The sequence below is a fragment of the Pristiophorus japonicus genome, chromosome 3 (assembly GCF_044704955.1).
Source record: "Pristiophorus japonicus isolate sPriJap1 chromosome 3, sPriJap1.hap1, whole genome shotgun sequence".
Classification (NCBI taxonomy): Eukaryota; Metazoa; Chordata; class Chondrichthyes; family Pristiophoridae; genus Pristiophorus; species Pristiophorus japonicus.
In genome coordinates this window covers 121188043-121206467 of record NC_091979.1, presented here as the reverse complement: position 1 = coordinate 121206467, position 18425 = coordinate 121188043, and the positions used below count along the sequence as shown (strand labels likewise).

Here is an 18425-nt window from a genome sequence, read left to right as displayed (position 1 = left end):
AAAACTACTCATCCATCACCAGCCAATCACTTACCCCCTTGGTTGTGACGTCACCCTTCTATTTCATTCTACTTCTTTTTTGCCTTCTCACCCTGCTGCAGCTGCACCGGCTGGCCTCTCTGACGACGAACTCCCGTGCCTCCTCGAACTCCCGCTCCCCGACTGTGACTGATGGGCCTTTTATAGGCTTCTCCGACGACAAGCAGTTTCATTTTGTCGGCTGGTCCTCTAAAGTCTACGGGCTGAATTTTAATTTGCAGGAGCGTGTGTGTTTGGAGCAGGTGGATGACTAAAACTAGCAAAATTGACAGCGCTGGGTGCCATTTGTGAGAGTGAACAGAAAATATGGATCTCTGTGCTTCTGCCAATGTCACTTTAGTCAGTCACTACAACAGCATGAAAGCAACACCTGTAGACTCAGCTTTCAATATTTCCTCCTCCCTACGACATAGGTAGAAAGAGGGATGAGATCCTGCAAGCAGATTTTAGGGAGCTAGGAAAGAGATTAAAAAGCAGGACCTCAAAGGTAGTAATCTCCGGATAACTCCCAGTGCCACAAGCAAGTGAGTATAGAAATAAGAGGATAGAGCGTGGCTGGAGAGATGGTGCAGGAGGGAGAGCTTCAGATTCCTAGGGCATTGGGACCAGTTCTGGGGGAGGTGGGACCTGTACAGGTTGAATAGATTGCACCTCAACAGGGCCAGAACCAATATCCTCGCGGGGAGGTTTGCTCGTGCTGTTGGGGGGGGTTTAAACTAATTTGGCAGGGGGATGGGCACCAAGATATAACATTAGAAAGGGGAAATAAAGGCCCCGAACTTAGTGTGAGAGTTGGGCCACCCGTTTCTTGGAGGTCCCCGGGTGGAATGTGAGTTTTTGCTGCCTGCTGCCGCTGGGGCTAGTCGGGCGCGAGTTTAATCGCGCTTCTGTCGGTGGCAGCGAGAGCGACAGGCAGCGAGAGTCGCTGGGCGGTAGCAGGCATGAGAGGGTGGCAGCATCAGTGGGCGGTAGGTACAGGCCTCTCGACTCAGCAAACATCGGAGGCTGTGCACTGCGCATGCGCAAGATTTAGAATTTTTAAAAATACTTTCTTGTGGCCAATGACATCACTTTGACCGCAATTAGTGATGAGGGCTCAGCTGTGCATGCGCATATAACCTCGTTACTAATATGTCCTTACTATACAGTATAAATGCACACAAGGCCCATACTTGAGAAAAGATCACTCTGTGACCAGTTACCTTTATTACCAAGACCTCAAGAGGCAGACGGTGGGTGGAGCTTCCCCTTTTATACTGGGAAGTCCAGGTTAGGAGTGTCTCCCACAAGTTCGCCCCCTGTGGTCAGTGTTCTCAAGGTATACAACTTAGGTCAGCTTATACATGGGTTACAATGACAGTTGAATACATGACAGTTACTCACTTGCACCTACTAGTAGTAGAGTGGTCTAATTTAGAGAGAGAGAAGCAACATTATTATCAGACATCCATCTTACAAAGCTGGCATGAGTGAAAGAAAAGCTGCCAAGAAGTCGAATGCAGGGAGGCCCTGAGCTCCCTGGTTTACTGAGGATGAGCTGAGGCACTTGTCTCAGAAGTTAAGCGGCGTTATAAAGACCTCATCCGTGATGGTCGTGGCAAGCCTGCACCACCCGAATATAGATACATTTGGCGGAGATTGGTGAGGCCGCGTCCTTAGTGGGCAACACTCTGCGGTATGGAGACCAGTGCAGGAAAAGATGGAATGATGTGGTTGCGTCAGCAAAAGTAAATAAACATCTTATTGATGCACTGCCGTACTACTCAAAAAGGTTCTGTGGCCGTTGTGTCTGAGTGTGTGTGTGTGTTGCATGTGCAAATGGGGTAAAGGCTACAACTTTAATTTCTGCAAAAGAAAAGAACAGCCAACGCATCAAAGCAGAGTGGCACGGGAGGGAGCCCACCAGATGTCATCGAGGTGACTCCCATAGAACAGCGTGCATTGGCAGAGGTGGGTATCCATCCCCGTCCCACCACACATGGTGGTGCTGATCCCGTGCTAGAGGATGGTAAGTTTAAACTACTCACTGGTCTGTGTGACGCTCATGTCATGGAAAGTCATGTAATGTGATGTCAAATGCTTTTTAATGCACGGGTCTTTTGGCCATTCATGGTGTGGTGATGGTAGTCCTTGAAATAAGAATGTGAAATGTGACGGTTTTCATGTCAGCTTGACCAATCCCACCCCCCCAGCTAAACACTTAAATGTTGTCCTGTACTTGCAGATGATCAATCGGACACCACCGACCTATGCACCCCATCTACCTCTGGCACACAAAGGCAGTGTCTAACACCAACACCTTCCACCTCGGCGTCGCCAGGAACCCAACACACCAGCTCCTTCCCCCCCACCCCCCACCCCCCAAAATCCCCCATATCCACCACATCCACCTCCGCCACCCAGAGGGATGAAGACCAGGAGGAAGAGAAGGGAGAAGGCCCAGTGTTTGTCCCATTTGAGGTTGAGGAGGTGGAAGAGGAGGACTGCAGCCTCCTGACGTGTGCCACCTGTGCGGCCAACATCAGTTTCTGGGTCCGACTTTTTGGGTTTCGAATCGGATGAAGCGGGATCAAGTGTAGGGAGGCGCAGAAGCCATCCTAGTAAAACCACCAAGCCGCCTCTACCCAGGATGATGCATCAAGCAGATGATGATGCAGGATGGCTGGCAGCAATACAGGAAATTAAGCAGCTGTCCAGGACGAGCGTCGACCTAGGGGCGTGATCTGCTGCAGGCTATGGCTAGGATGGCTGCCAGCATCGCCATCTTTGCAGAGCAGCATACTGTCAGTGCGGTGGAGCAAAACACCGACTCTGTAGAAGCCATGCGTCAGTCGATGTTTTCGGGCCATGTCATGGAACCCCCTCCCAATGCCATACCAGTGATGCCGACACACCCCAAGGTGCCGGAGATGCCAACCGCTTCCATCTCATCTCCTACATTCTCTCCACGACGAACACATCAGCAGCACTCCAGCTGCCCTCCTGCACAACGTCATAGAGCAGAGGCGGTGAGGGGCAGGGGTGCGGGTCGCTGTGGTGATGGCGGAGCCATGAAGGGGACAATGGGCCTCACATCGAGGGGTGGGGGGGAAGAGAGGTGGTGATAGAGGGTTGGGTGTTGGTGCTGGTGATGTTATTACATTTTGTTCATGTTGTTGGTCTTGTTTCACATGGCTCCTTTTGATTGTCACTTTAATGGTTTTTAAAATAATGTAAAAAATTTGGCTTTCATGTGTTTGCATGTTCTGTTACTTTCGAATGCTGAACAAATCAACACATTTTTTACCAACTCTTGTTCAGTGTTTCACTTTTAGATGTTCTGGGGTATATGCTGAGAAACAAACAAATATCCATCAAGTGTACTTGTCTCTGAGCAATATCTGGCCGGGCACTTATGCTACTCTATAATGGGTCCTGACATCAGGCAATTTATCAATGACAAATAAGGGTCACTCATGCAGGAAGGCTCCCATTGAATCACAAATAGTTGCAGAACTTGGAGGGCAGACATTAAGGCTGGCATTTGAGCTCTCATTCTCGTAGGTGCAACACCCCTGACATGACATGTTGTTCTGTCACATCGCAGTCCATTATAGATAGTTTCCCATCTTCTGTACTTGAGCTCATGTTGTTCTCAGGATCACATCCTGCCACCTAAGAGAACCTCACAGGATTTAATTGTTGCATATTTTTTTATATTACCTCATACCATCTGTACACTCACATTGTCTCACTAACTCTGTTCTGTGTGCAATAGTTTCAAAACCATTATGGCACATCTCCATGGTGACTTTAGTGCCTGTTGCACCTCATTTCCGCTTCCTATCCCACACCTGCCCTTCAACGGAGCACTTTTCATTTCCATGTGTAAAGTCTCTCTGAGCAGTGTCATTTCCATGTGTGAACTCATTCTGAAATACTGGTCCAGCATATGTATGTGAGCCGGGATGTGCAGCAATGGACCACACTGCGTGATTGTCCCTCCTGCCCGATTTACAGCCAGCTCAGACCACCTTTTCCCCAGCGGTCATTCTGGTGAGTGGGAGCAGGATCTTAAAGGACCATAGCCACCAAAATTGCGATTTTTGAGACTCCGGCATGGGCGGGCAGTAGGAAGTTATGCCGGCGGTACCTCCCCGATTAAATTCCCACCAGGTGGGACCTGGGCAGCACATCGGTGGATCTCGGCGGTAGTGGGCGGTACATTGACCATGGTCGGAGCCAAAGTGTTCAAAGGATTGGGAGAGACAGAGAGCACAAAAATAAGAAATAGTAAGGTGGGGTCAGACTAAGAGAGAACACAGGATGGTCTAAGATAGATTTACAGTGCATGTGTGTGAATGCACAAAGCATAATAAACAAAGCTGCAGGCACAAATAGCCACAAGGGAATATGATATTATGGCATTAACTGAGACCTGGCTCAAAAAAGGGCAGGATTGGGTATTACATATTCCTGGTTATAACATGTTCAGGAAAGATAGGGAAGGAAGGTGGTGTGGCAGTATTGGTGAAGGAGAATGTTACAGTGCTGGAGAAGGAGGATGTCCTGGAGGGGTCAAGGACAGAATCTATATGGCTAGAGTTAAGAAATAATAGAGTGCCATTACATTACTAGGTGTATTCTATAGACCACCAAATAGTGGGAAAGATATGGAGGAGCAAATTTGCAGATAAATTACAGAGAGGTGCAAGAACTATAGAGCAGTAATAATGGGGGAGTTCAACTATCCGAATATAGACTAGGATTGTAATAGTGTAAAGGGCAGAGAAGGTGAAGAATTTTTGAAGTGTGTTCAGGAGAACTTTCTTAGAATCATAGAATCATAAAAAAATTACGACATGGAAGGAGGCCATTCGGCCCAAGCACCTTAATCTTGATGTACCGGTTTGTACCTTAATGTACCTTAATCTTAATGTACATTCTTGATCAGTATGTTTCTGGCCCGATGAGGGAGGAAGCATTGTTGGATCTGGCTCTGGGGAATGAGGTAGGTCAAGTGGAGCAAGTGTCAGTAGGTGAACATTTAGGTAACAGTGATCATAGTATCATAAGGTTTAGATTAGCTATGGGAAAGGACAGGGAGCAATCTAGAGTAAAAATGTTTAACTAGGGGAAGGCCAATTTCAGTTGGATGAGAACGGATCTGGCCCGGATAAACTGGAATCAAAGATTGGTGGGCAAAACTGTAATGGAACAATGAGCTGCCTTTAAAGAGGAAATAGTTCGAGTACAGTCGAGGTAAATTCCCACGAGGGGAAAAATAGGGAAACTACAGTCAGAGCTCCCTGGATAGAGAATATGATGAAGCAGAAAAAGAGTGCATATGACAGATGTCAGATTGCAAATACATCTGAGAATCAGGCTATATGTAGAAAGGTCAGAGGTGAAGTGAAAAAGAAAATAAGAGTGGCAAAGAGAAGTATGAGAATAGAATGGCATCCAACATAAAAGGTAAATCAAATGTATTCTATAGGCATATAAATAGTAAAAGGATAGTAAGAGAAAGGGTGGGGACAATTAGGGACCAAAAAGGAGAGCTATGTATAAAGGCAGAGGGTATGGCTGAGGTACTCAATGAGTACTTTGTATCTGTCTTCACTAAGGAAGAGGATGCTGCCATAGACATAGTGATGGAGGAGATAGTGAAGACACGTCATAGGATAAAAATTGATAAATTAGAGGTATTAGAACGTCTTGCTGTAATTAAAGTAGATAAATCACCAGGAGCGGATGAAATGCATCCTAGGATGCTGAGGGAATTGAGGGCAGAAATCGTGGAGATACTGGTCATAAAATTCCCATCCTCCATCAGTATGGGAGTGGTGTCAGAGGATTGGAGAATTGCAAATGTTGTACCATTGTTAAAAAAGGGTGTAAAGATAAACCCAGTAACTACAGGCCAGTCAATTTAACCTCGGTAATGGGGAAGCTTTTAGAAACAGTAATCAAGGACAAAATTCACAGTCACTTGGATAGATGTGAATTAATTAAGGAAAGCCAACGTGGAATTGTTAAATGCAAATCGTGTTTAACAACTTGATCGAGTTTTTTGATGCGATAACAGAGAGGGTTGATGTCGGTAATGTGATTGACGTAGTGTACATGGATTTCCAAAAGGCGTTTGACGAAGTGCCACATAATAGGCTTGCCAGCAAAATTGAAGCCCATGGAATAAAAGGGAAAGTGGCAAACTGGATACGAAATTAGTTAAGTAACAGGAAACAGAGAGTAGTGGTGAATGATTCTTTTTCGGCCTGGAGGAAGGTACACAGTGGTGTTCCCCAGGGGTCGGTACGAGGACCACTGCTTTTCTTGATATATATTAATGACTTGGACATGGGTGAACAGGGCACAATTTCAAAATTTGCAGATGACACAAAACTTGGAAGTATAGTGAACAGGGAGGAGGAGAGTGATAGACTTAAGGAAGATGGTGAAATGGGTAAACACGTGGCAGATGAAGTTAAATGCAGAAAAGTGGGAAGTGATGCATTTTGGTAGAAAGACTGAGAGGACATATAAACTAAATGGTACAATCCTAAAGGGGGTGCAAGAACAGAGAGACCTGGAGGTATGTGTGAATAAATCTTAAATCATTGAAGATGGCAGGGCAGGTTGAGAAAGCAGTCAAAAAGGATTTACGGGATACTGGGCTTCATAAATAGAGATATGGGGCTAGATTTTACACTTTTGTGCTTACCGCCCCAAAATGAGCATTATTTCCATTGTGGGCGGTAAAAAGGGGTTTTCAGATCGCCGGCTTCTCGCCCATTCTCAAAGCACCTAGTCTCCATTTTTGAAAATGGCCGTTACCGCGAGCGATATGAAATGGGCGGTAGTGTCAAATTTTTGTTGACTTTCTGCCGTAAAGTGTCGCCGTCCTTAGCAACGGCATGGCAACGCTTGATTCCCATGATTCAGGAGGTCAAGGGTCAACATGACATGTGCAGAAGACGAGACAGAGAGAGAGGGAGCAGAGGGACTGAAAGCTTGTGTGGCTGTGGTGTGTGTTTGTTTGGCTGTTGTGGGAGGCATGAGGGAGATTCACCAGCAGCAAAAAGCAAACTAAGCACCGAGTTTTTGTCCAACAAATAAGATATAACATGGAAGGGATGGTGGAGGCCCTGGAGCTGGTAGCCAGGAACACTGGTGGCAGAGGGCTCCCAGTGGTCCCGGAGCACGGCACTGCACCCCGACTGCCGGGGATCGGCGGCAGTCGGGAGCAGCGGCCGGAGGTGGAGCGAGCAATGGCCTATAAAGGCCCAGTGGGAGTCCGGAGATCGGCGGCAGTCGGGAGCAGCGGCCGGAGGTGGAGCGAGCAGTGGCCTATAAAGGCCCAACGGGAGTCCGGGAATCGGCGTTAGTTGGGAGCAGAGGCCGGAGGTGGAGCGAGCAGCTAGCTGCAGCTGCAGCAGGGTCAGAAGTAAGAAAGTAGTAAAAAGTAATCGAAATGTGATGTCACAGCCAAGAGGGTAAGAGATTGGCTGGTTGAGTGGTGAGTAGTTTGCTTTTTATTTATCTTTCTTCTTGTTCTTAGCAGTAAGAAACCCTGTCATTGTTGCTAAATTAAGTAATCTAAGGGTTAAGTCATGGCAGGAGAGCCCAGACCCATGTCATGCTCCTCCTGTGCTATGTGGGAAGTCAGGGACGCTTCCAGTGTCCCTGACGACTACATGTGCATGAAGTGTATCCAGCTGCAGCTCCTGACAGACCGCATTGTGGCACTGGAGCTGCGCATGGATTCACTCTGGAGCATCCGCAATGCTGAGGATGTTGTGACTAGCACGTTTAGTGAGTGGGTCACACCGCAGGTAAAGGTTACACAGGCAGAGAGGGAATGGGTGACCATCAGGAAGAGCAGTGGAAGGAAGGTAGTGCAGGGGTCCCCTGCGTGCATCTCCCTCCAAAACAGATACACCACCTTGGGTATTGTTGGGGTAGATGACTCATCAGGGCAAGGCAGCAGCAGCCAAGTCCATGGCATCAGGGGTGGCTCTGCTGCACAGGAGGGCAGGAAAAAGAGCGGGAGAGCTCTAGTGATAGGGGATTCTATTGTAAGGGGAATAGATAGGCGTTTCTGCGGCTGCAAATGAGACTCCAGGATGGTATGTTGCCTCCCTGGTGCAAGGGTCAAGGATGTCTCGGAGCGGCTGCAGCACATTCTGGAGAGGGAGGGTGAACAGCCAGCTGTCGTGCTACATGTAGGTTCCAACGATATAGGTAAAAAACAGGATGAGGTCCTACAAGCTGAGTTTAAGGAGCTAGGAGTTAAATTAAAAAGTTGGACCTCAAAGGTAATAATCTCAGGATTGCTACCAGTGCCACTTGCTAGTCAGAGTAGGAATGGCAGGATAGCTCAGATGAATACGTGGCTTGAGGAGTGGTGCAGGAGGGAGGGATTTAAATTCCTGGGACATTGGAACTGGTTCTGGGGGAGGTGGGACCAGTACAAACCAGATGGTCTGCACCTGGGCAGGACCGGAACCAATGTCCTAAGGGGAATGTTTGCTAGTGCTGTTGGGGAGGGGTTGAACTAATATGGCAGGAGGATGGGGAAAGTAAAATGGGGACAGAAGCAAAAGATAGAAAGAAAAGCAAAAATTGGAGGGCAGAGAAACCCAAGGCAAAAATCAAAAAGGGCTACATTACAGCAAAATTCTAAAGGGAAAAAGTATGTTAAAAAGACAAGCCTGAAGAACATAAGAACATAAGAATTAGGAACAGGAGTAGGCCATCTAGCCCCTCGAGCCTGCTCCACCATTCAACAAGATCATGGCTGATCTGGCCGTGAACTCAGCTCCAATTACCTGCCCGCTCCCCGTAACCCTTAATTCCCTTATTGGTTAAAAATCGATCTATCTGTGATTTGAATACATTCAATGAGCTAGCCTCAACTGCTTCCTTGGGCAGAGAATTCCACAGATTCACAACCCTCTGGGAGAAGAAATTCCATCTCAACTCGGTTTTAAATTGGCTCCCCTGTATTTTGAGGCTGTGCCCCCTAGTTCTAGTCTCCCCGACCAGTGGAAACAACCTCTCTGCCTCTATCTTGTCTATCCCTTTCATTATTTAAAATGTTTCTATAAGATCACCCCTCATCCTTCTGAACTCCAACGAGTAAAGACCCAGTCTACTCAATCTATCATCATAAGGTAACCCCCTCATCTCCGGAATCGGCCTAGTGAATCGTCTCTGTACCCCCTCCAAAGCTAGTATATCCTTCCTTAAGTAAGGTGACCAAAACTGCACGCAGTACTCCAGGTGTGGCCTCACCAATACCCTATACAGTTGCAGCAGGACCTCCCTGCTTTTGTACTCCATCCCTCTCGCAATGAAGGCCAACATTCCATTCGCCTTCCTGATTACCTGCTGCACCTGCAAACTTACTTTTTGGGATTCATGCACAAGGACCCCCAGGTCCCTCTGCACCGCAGCATGTTGTAATTTCTCCCCATTCAAATAATATTCTCTTTTACTGTTTTTTTTTCCAAGGTGGATGACCTCACACTTTCCGACATTGTATTCCATCTGCCAAATCTTAGCGCATTCGCTTAACCTATCTAAATCTCTTTGCAGCCTCTCTGTGTCCTCTACACAACCCGCTTTCCCACTAATCTTTGTGTCATCTGCAAATTTTGTTACACTACACACTGTCCCCTCTTCCAGGTCATCTATGTATATTGTAAACAGTTGTGGTCCCAGCACCGATCCCTGTGGCACACCACTAACCACCGATTTCCAACCCGAAAAGGACCCATTTATCCCGACTCTCTGCTTTCTGTTAGCCAGCCAATTCTCTATCCATGCTAATACATTTCCTCTGACTCCGCGTACTTTTATCTTCTGCAGTAACCTTTTGTGTGGCACCTTATCGAATGCCTTTTGGAAATCTAAATACACCACATCCATTGGTACACCTCTATCCACCATGCTCGTTGTATCCTCAAAGAATTCCAGTAAATTAGTTAAACATGATTTCCCCTTCATGAATCCATGTTGCGTCTGCTTGATTGCACTATTCCTATCTAGATGTCCCGCTATTTCTTCCTTAATGATAGCTTCAAGCATTTTCCCCACTACAGATTTTAAACTAACTGGCCTATAGTTACCTGCCTTTTGTCTGCCCCCTTTTTTAAACAGAGGCATTACATTAGCTGCTTTCCAATCTGCTGGTACCCCCCCCCCCCCCCCAGAGTCCAGAGAATTTTGGTAGATTATAACGAATGCATCTGCTATAACTTCCACCATCTCTTTTAATACCCTGGGATGCATTTCATCAGGACCAGGGGACTTGTCTACCTTGAGTCCCATTAGCCTGTCCAGCACTACCACCCTAGTGATAGTGATTGTCTCAAGGTCCTCCCTTCCCACATTCCTGTGACCAGCAATTTTTGGCATGGTTTTTGTGTCTTCCACTGTGAAGACCGAAGTAAAATAATTGTTTAAGGTCTCAGCCATTTCCACATTTCCCATTATTAAATCCCCCTTCTCATCTTCTAAGGGACCAACATTTACTTTAGTCACTCTTTTCCATTTTATATATCTGTAAAAGCTTTTACTATCTGTTTTTATGTTTTGTGCAAGTTTACTTTCATAATCTATCTTTCCTTTCTTTATTGCTTTCTTAGTCATTCTTTGCTGTCGTTTAAAATTTTCCCAATCTTCTAGTTTGCCACTAACCTTGGCGACCTTATATGCATTGGTTTTTAATTTGATATTCTCCTTTATTTCCTTGGTTAACCACGGCTGGTTATCCCTTCTCTTACCGCCCTTCTTTTTCACTGGAATATATTTTTGTTGAGCACTATGAAAGAGCTCCTTAAAAGTCCTCCACTGTTCCTCAATTGTGCCACCGTTTAGTCTGTGTTTCCAGTCTACTTTAGCCAACTCTGCCCTCATCTCACTGTAGTCCCCTTTGTTTAAGTATAGTACGCTCGTTTGAGACACTACTTCCTCACCCTCAATCTGTATTACAAATTCAACCATACTGTGATCACTCATTCGAGAGGATCTTTTACGAGGAGATCGTTTATTATTCCTGTCTCATTACACAGGACCAGATCTAAGATCGCTTGCTCCCTTGTAGGTTCTATAACATATTGTTCCAAGAAACAATCCCGTATGCATTCTATGAATTCCTCCTCCTACCCCGTGCGATTTGATTTGACCAATCGATATGTAGGTTAAAATACCCCATGATTACTGCCGTTCCTTTTTCACATGCCTCCATTATTCCCTTGATTATTGCCCGCCCCACCGTGAAGTTATTATTTGGAGGCCTATAAACTACGTCCACCAGTGAATTTTTCCACTTACTATCTCTAATCTCCACCCACAATGATTCAACATTTTGTTCATTAGAGCCAATATCGTCTCTTGCAACTGCCCTGATATCTTCCTTTATTAACAGAGCTACCCCACCTCCTTTCCCTTCTTGTCTATCTTTCCGAATTGTCAGATACCCCTGTATGTTTAATTCCCAGTCTTGGCATCCCTGCAACCACGTTTCTGTAATGGCCACCAAATCATACCCATTTGTAATGATTTGTGCCGTCAACTCATTTACTTTATTTCGAATGCTGCGTGCGTTTAGGTCGAGTTTTTTAATACTAGTTTTTAAACCATGATTTTTAGTTTTGACCCCTCCTGCAGCTCCTTTATATTCATACATATTGTCCCTTCCTATCACCTTGTGGTTTACACTTACCCCAGTGCTACTCTGCTCTGTTGCCTTCTGCCTTTTGCATTCTTTCTTGGGATCTTGTTCATCTGAGCTCTCACCCATTCTAACTAGCTCTGAGCCCTCTCCTGTGTTCCGAATACTCCTTGCATTGAGGCACCGAGCTTTCATGCTTGCCTTTTTATTACACTTTGACCCTTTAGAATTTTGCTGGTCAGTGGCCCTTTTTGTTTTTTGCCTTGGGTTTCTCTGCCCTCCACTTTTACTCATCTCTTTTCTGTCTTTTGCTTTTGTCTCCATTTGTTTCCCTCTGTCTCCCTGCATTGGTTCCCATCCCCCTGCCATATTAGTTTAACTCCTTCCCAACAGCACTAGCAAACAGTCCTCCCTAGGACATTGATTCCAGTCCTTCCTAGGTCCTGCAGACCGTCCGGTTTGTACTGATCCCACCTCCCCCAGAACCGGTTCCAATGCCCCAGGAATTTGAATCCGTCCCTGCTGCACCGCTGATCAAGCCACGTATTCATCTGAGCTATCCTGCGATTGCTACTCTGACTAGCACGTGGCAATGGTAGCAATCCCGAGATTACTACTTTTGAGGTCCTACATTTTAATTTAGCTCGTCGCTCCTTAAATTCGTCTCGTTGGACCTCATCCCTTTTTTTACCTATATCATTGGTACCAATGTGCACCACGACAACTGGCTGTTCACCCTCCCTTTTCAGAATGTCAGAGGCTCTGTGCCTCAATGCAAGGAGTATTTGTAATAAGATGGAGGAATTAACTGCGCAGGCAGCTATTCATGAATATGATATAATTGGGATTACGGAGAAATGGCTCCAGTGTGACCAAGGCTGGGAACTCAACATCCAGGGGTATTCAACATTCAGGAAGGATAGACAGAAAGGAAAAGGAGGTTGGGTAGCGTTGCTGGTTAAAGAGGAAATTAATGCAATAGTAAGAAAGGACATTAGCTTGGATGAAGTGGAATCTGTATGGGTAAAGCTGCGGGATACCAAAGGGCAGAAAACGCTAGTGGGAGTTGTGTACAGACCACCAAACAGTAGTAGTGACATTGGGGACAGCATCAAACAAGAAATTAGGGATGCATGCAATAAAGGTACAGCAGTTATCATGGGCGACTTTAACCTACATATAGATTGGGCTAACCAAACTGGTTGCAATACGGTAGTGGAGGATTTCCTGGAGTGTATTAGGGATGGTTTTCTACACCAATATGTCGAGGAACCAACTAGAGGGCTGGCCATCCTAGACTGGGTGATGTGTAATGAGAAAGGACTAATTTGCAATCTTGTTGTGCGAGGCCCCTTGGGGAAGAGTGACCATAATATAGTAGAATTCTTTATTAAAATGGAGAGTGACATAGTTAATTCAGAGACTAGGGTCCTGAACTTAAGAAAAGGTAACTTCGATGGTATGAGATGTGAATTGGCTAGAATAGGCTGGCGAATGATACTTAAAGGGTTGACAGTGGATAGGTAATGGCAAACATTTAAAGATCACATAGATGAACTTGAACAATTGTACATCCCTGTCTGGAGTAAAAATAAAACGGGGAAGGTGGCTCAACAGTGGCTAACAAGGGAAATTAAGGATCGTGTTAAATCCAAGGAAGAGGCATATAAATTGGCCAGAAAAAACAGAAAACCTGAGGACTGGGAGAAATTTAGAATTCAGCAGAGGAGGACAAAGGGTTCAACTAGGAGGGAGAAAATAAAGTCTAACAGGAAGCTTGCTGGGAACATAAAAACTGACTGCAAAAGCTTCGATAGATATGTGAAGAGAAAAAGATTAGTGAAGACAATCATAGGTCCCTTGCAGTCAGAATCAGGTGAATTTCTAATGGGGAACAAAGAAATAGCAGACCAATTGAACAAATACTTTGGTTCTGTCTTCACGAAGGAAGACACATATAACCTTCCGGAAATACTAGGGGAGCGAGAGTCTAGCGACGAGGAGGAACTGAAGGAAATCCTTATTAATCAGGTAATTGTGTTAGGGAAATTGATGGCGTTGAAGACCGATAAATCCCCAAGGCCTGATAGTCTGCATCCCAGAGTACTTAAGGAAGTGGCCCTAGAAATATTGGATGCATTGGTGATCATTTTCTAACAGTCTATCAACTCTGGATTAGTTCCTTTGGACTGGAGAGTAGCTAATGTAACCCCACTTTTTTAAAAAGGAGGGAGAGAGAAAGCGGGTAATTATAGACCGGTTAGCCTGACATCAGTAGTGGGGAAAATGTTGGAATCAATTATGAAAGATGAAATAGCAGCGCATTTGGAAAGCAGTGACAGGATCGGTCCAAGTCAGCATGGATTTATGAAACATAGAAAAATAGAAAATAGGTGCAGGAGTACGCCATTCGGCCCTTCAAGCCTGCACCACCATTCAATAAGATCATGGCTGATCATTCCTTCAGAACCCCTTTCCTGCTTTCTCTCCATACCCCTTGATCCCTTTAGTCGTAAGGGCCATATTTAACTCCCTCTTGAATATATCCAATGAACTGGCATAAACAACTCTCTACGGCAGGGAATTCCACAGGTCAACAACTCTCTGAGTGAAGAAGTTTCTCCTCATCTCAGTACTAAATGGCCTACCCCTTATCCTAAGACTATGTCCCCTGGTTCTGGACTTCCCCAACATCGAGAACATTTTTCCCGCATCTAACCTGTCCAGTCCCGTCAGTATCTTATATGTTTCTATGAGATCCCCTCTCATCCTTCTAAACTCCCGTGTATAAAGGCCCAATTGATCCAGTCTCTCCTCATATGTCAGTCCCACCATCCCGGGAATCAGTCTGGTGAACCTTCGCTGCACTCCCTCAATAGCAAGAACGTCCTTCCTCAGATTAGGAGACCAAAACTGAACACAATATTCCAGATGAGGCCTCACTAAGCCCCTGTACAATTGCAGTAAGACCTCCCTGCTCCTATATTCAAATCCCATAGCTATGAAGGCCAACATATCATTTGCCTTCTTTACCGCCTGTTGTACCTGCGTGCCCACTTTCAGTGACTGATGAACTATGACACCAAGGTCTCGTTGCACCTCCCCTTTTTCTAGTCTGACGCCTTTCAGATAATAGTCTGTCTTCGTGTTTTTGCCCCCAAAATAGATAACCTCACATTTATCCACATTATATTGCATCTGCCATGTATTTGCCCACTCACCTAATCTGTCCAAGTCACCCTACAGCCTCTTAGCATCCTCCTCACAGCTTACACCACCACCCAGTTTAGTGTCATCTGCAAACTTGGAGATATTACACTCTATTCCTTCATCCAAATCGTTAATGTATATTGTAAAGAGCTGAGGTCCCAGCACTGAGTCCTGCGGCACCCCACTAGTAACTGCCTGCCATTCTGAAAAGGACCCGTTTATCCCTACTCTCTGCTTCCTGTCTGCCAAGCAGTTCTCTATCCATGTCAGTACATTACCCCCAATACCATGCGCTTTGATTTTGTACACCAATCTCTTGTGCGGGACCTTGTCAAAAGCCTTTGGAAAGTCCAAATACACCACATCCACTGGATCTCCCTTGTCCACTTTACTAGTTACATCCTCAAAAAATTCCATAAATCCATGCTGACTTTGTCCGATCCTGCCACTGCTTTCCAAATGGGCTGCTATTTCATCCTTACTGATTGATTCCAACATTTTCCCCACTACTGATGTCAGGCTAACCGGTCTATAATTACCAGCTTTCTCTCTCCCTCCTTTTTTAAAAAGTGGCGTTACATTAGCTACCCTCCAGTCTATAGGAACTGATCCAGAGTCGATAGATTGTTGGAAAATGATCACCAATGCATCCACTATTTCTAGGGCCACTTCCTAAAGTACTCTGGGATGCAGACTATCAGGACCCGGGGATTTATCGGCCTTTAATCCCATCAATTTCCCAAACACAATTTCCCGCCTAACAAGGATATCTTTCAGTTCCTCATTCTCACTAGACCCACTTTCCCCGAGTACATTCGGAAAGTTATTTGTATCTTCCTTTGTGAAGACACAACCGAAGTATTGGTTCAATTGGTCTGCCATTTCTTTGTTCCCCATTATAAATTCACCTGAATCCGACTGCAAGGGACCTACGTTTGTCTTTTCCAATCTTTTTCTCTTCACATATTTATAGAAGTTTTTGCAATTAGTTTTCATATTTCCTGCAAGCTTCCTCTCGTACTCTATTTTCCCCTTCTTAATTAAATCCTTAGTCCTCCTCTGTTGAATTCTAAATTCCTCCCAATCCTCAGGTTTGTTGCTTTTTCTCGTCAATTTATATGCCTCTTCCTTGGTTTTAACACTATGTTAGCCATGGTTGAGCCACCTTCCCAGTTTTATTTTTACTCCAGACAGGGATGTACAATTGCTGAAGTTCATCCATGTGATCTTTAAATGTTTGCCATTGCTTATCCACCATCAACCCTTTAATTATCTTCTGCCAGTCTATTCTAGCCAATGCACACCTCATACCATCGAAGTTACCTTTCCTTAAGTTCAGGACCCTAGTTTCCAAATTAACTTTGTCACTCTCCATCTTAATAAGGAATTCTACCATATTATGGTCACTTTTCCCCAAAGGGCCTCACACAACAAGATTGCTAATTAATCCCTTCTCATTACACATCACCAGTCTAGGATGGCCAGCTCCCCGGTTGGCTCCTCGACATATTGATCTAGAAAACCATCCCTAATACAATCCAGGAAATCCTCCTCCACCGCATTGCTACCAGTTAGGTTAGCCCAATCTATATGTAGATTAAAGTCGCCCATGATTACTGCTGTACCTTTATTGCACACATCCTTTATTTCTTGTTTGAAAGCGAAATCATGCTTGACAAATCTTCTACAATTTTTTGAGGATGTAACTAATCGAGTGGACAAGGGAGAACCAGTGGATGTGGTGTATTTGGACTTTGAAAAGGCTTTTGACAAGGTCCCACATAAGAAATTAGTGTGCAAAATTAAAGCATATGCTATTGGGGGTAATTTATTGACGTGGATAGAGCACTGGTTGGCAGACAGGAAGCAGAGAGTAGGGATAAGATTAGGAAAAGTGGAGGTGCAATGAGACCTGGGTGTCATGATACTTTAGTCATTGAAAGTTGGCATGCAGGTACAGCAGGCGGTGAAGAAGGCAAATGGCATGTTGGCCTTTATAGCTAGGGGATTTGAGTATAGGAGCAGGTAGGTCTTACTGCAGTTGTACAGGGCTTGGTGAGACCTCACGTGGAATATTGTGTTCAGTTTTGGTCTCCTAGTCTGAGGAAGGACATTCTTGTTATTGAGGGAGTGCAGCGAAGGTTCACCAAACTGATTCCCGGGATGGCGGGACTGACATATGAGGAGGGACTGGATCGACTGGGCCTGTATTCACTGGAGTTTAGAAGAATGAGAGGGGATCTCATAGTAACATGTAAAATTCTGACGGCACTGGACAGGTTAGATGCAGGAAGAATGTTCCCGATGTTCGGGAAGTCCAGAACCAGGATTCACAGTCTAAAGATAAGGGGTAAGCCATTTAGGACCAAGATGAGGAGAAACTTCTTCACTCAGCGAGTTGTTAACCTGTGGAATTCTCTACCGCAGAGAGTTGTTCATGCCAGTTCGTTAGATATATTCAAGAGGGAGTTAGATATGGTCCTGATGGCTAAAGGGATCAAGGGGTATGGAGAGAAAGCAGGAAAGGGGTACTGAGGTGAATGATCAGCCATGATCTTATTGAATGGTGGTGCAGGCTCGAAGGGCCGAATAGTCTACGCCTGCACCTATTTTCTATATTCTATGTCTCTATGTGCCGCACCTTCATTGCCAACCACACATGAGAGCCAGCAGCAAATTCTTGCTTCTGGCTCGGAGCACATTCCTTCCTCGGGACCATCCTCTCCCGTATCTGTCCAAGCAGCAGTTCAGCCATCATTTCCCCCCCCCCCACCGCCGCCCCACCGCCAATGAAGCATCGCCTGAAGAGCTCCTCAGCCAGGCGGCTTGGAGTCAGGAGGGGAAGGGGTAGGGCTTGAGGTGGGGAGGAAATGCTGGGGGGGGTGGGGGTTGAAGGGTTGGTTTTTACAGAATTACTGATCATTTCAGACAAGTGTTCGGTTTAAATTTTCTTTACTTAACAAAACCTTGTTGCGCATTGGCACAGACAGCTGCATGCTGGTGATTCCTTTACATCAAAGGGTATAATGACATTTAACCGCAATCAACTTAAACTTCAACTGTCACCAAAGTGATGCCCACCATTGTTGCATCACCTGCACACCCAGCAATATGTCAGCCTTGTAATAACACCAACGTTCTTTCAGGCAAAGCGATCATTGATGAGCTCCTGACGTAAGACTCTTGCAGCTATCATGCCACCACGGGCCCTTTCATGCAGTCTACAGGGGGGCATGGCATGGCTTTAGTTTCAGCCTAATTGTCTGGGCTGATGTCAGCATCCGCCTCCTCATCCTCCTCTTCGTCTCTCTGGTGAGGTGGACCGTCAGACTCATCATTCTTGTCCCCTCCTGATAGCCAAGTTGTGCAGCATGGAGCACACCACCATGAATTGAGCTAGGTGGTATTTGAGCTCGCCTCCTGGGTGGTCCAGGCATCTAAAGCGCTGCTTTAGCACTCCAATGGTTTTCTCCATGATATTGCAAGTTGCTCTGTGGCTCTTGTTGTATTGCCTCTC

At 45.6% G+C, this 18425-nt stretch overlaps 1 long non-coding RNA gene across 1 annotated transcript in view; it reads left to right on the top strand.

The window, feature by feature from the left end:
• Window positions 1-3097, top strand: part of LOC139258454 (uncharacterized) — a 102169-nt gene extending 99072 nt beyond the window's left edge. The window contains exon 3 of the long non-coding RNA XR_011592377.1: window positions 2264-3097. This is a non-coding gene — a long non-coding RNA (uncharacterized lncRNA). The remainder of the gene's footprint in view (window positions 1-2263) is intronic.
• Window positions 3098-18425: the final 15328 nt, after the last annotated feature.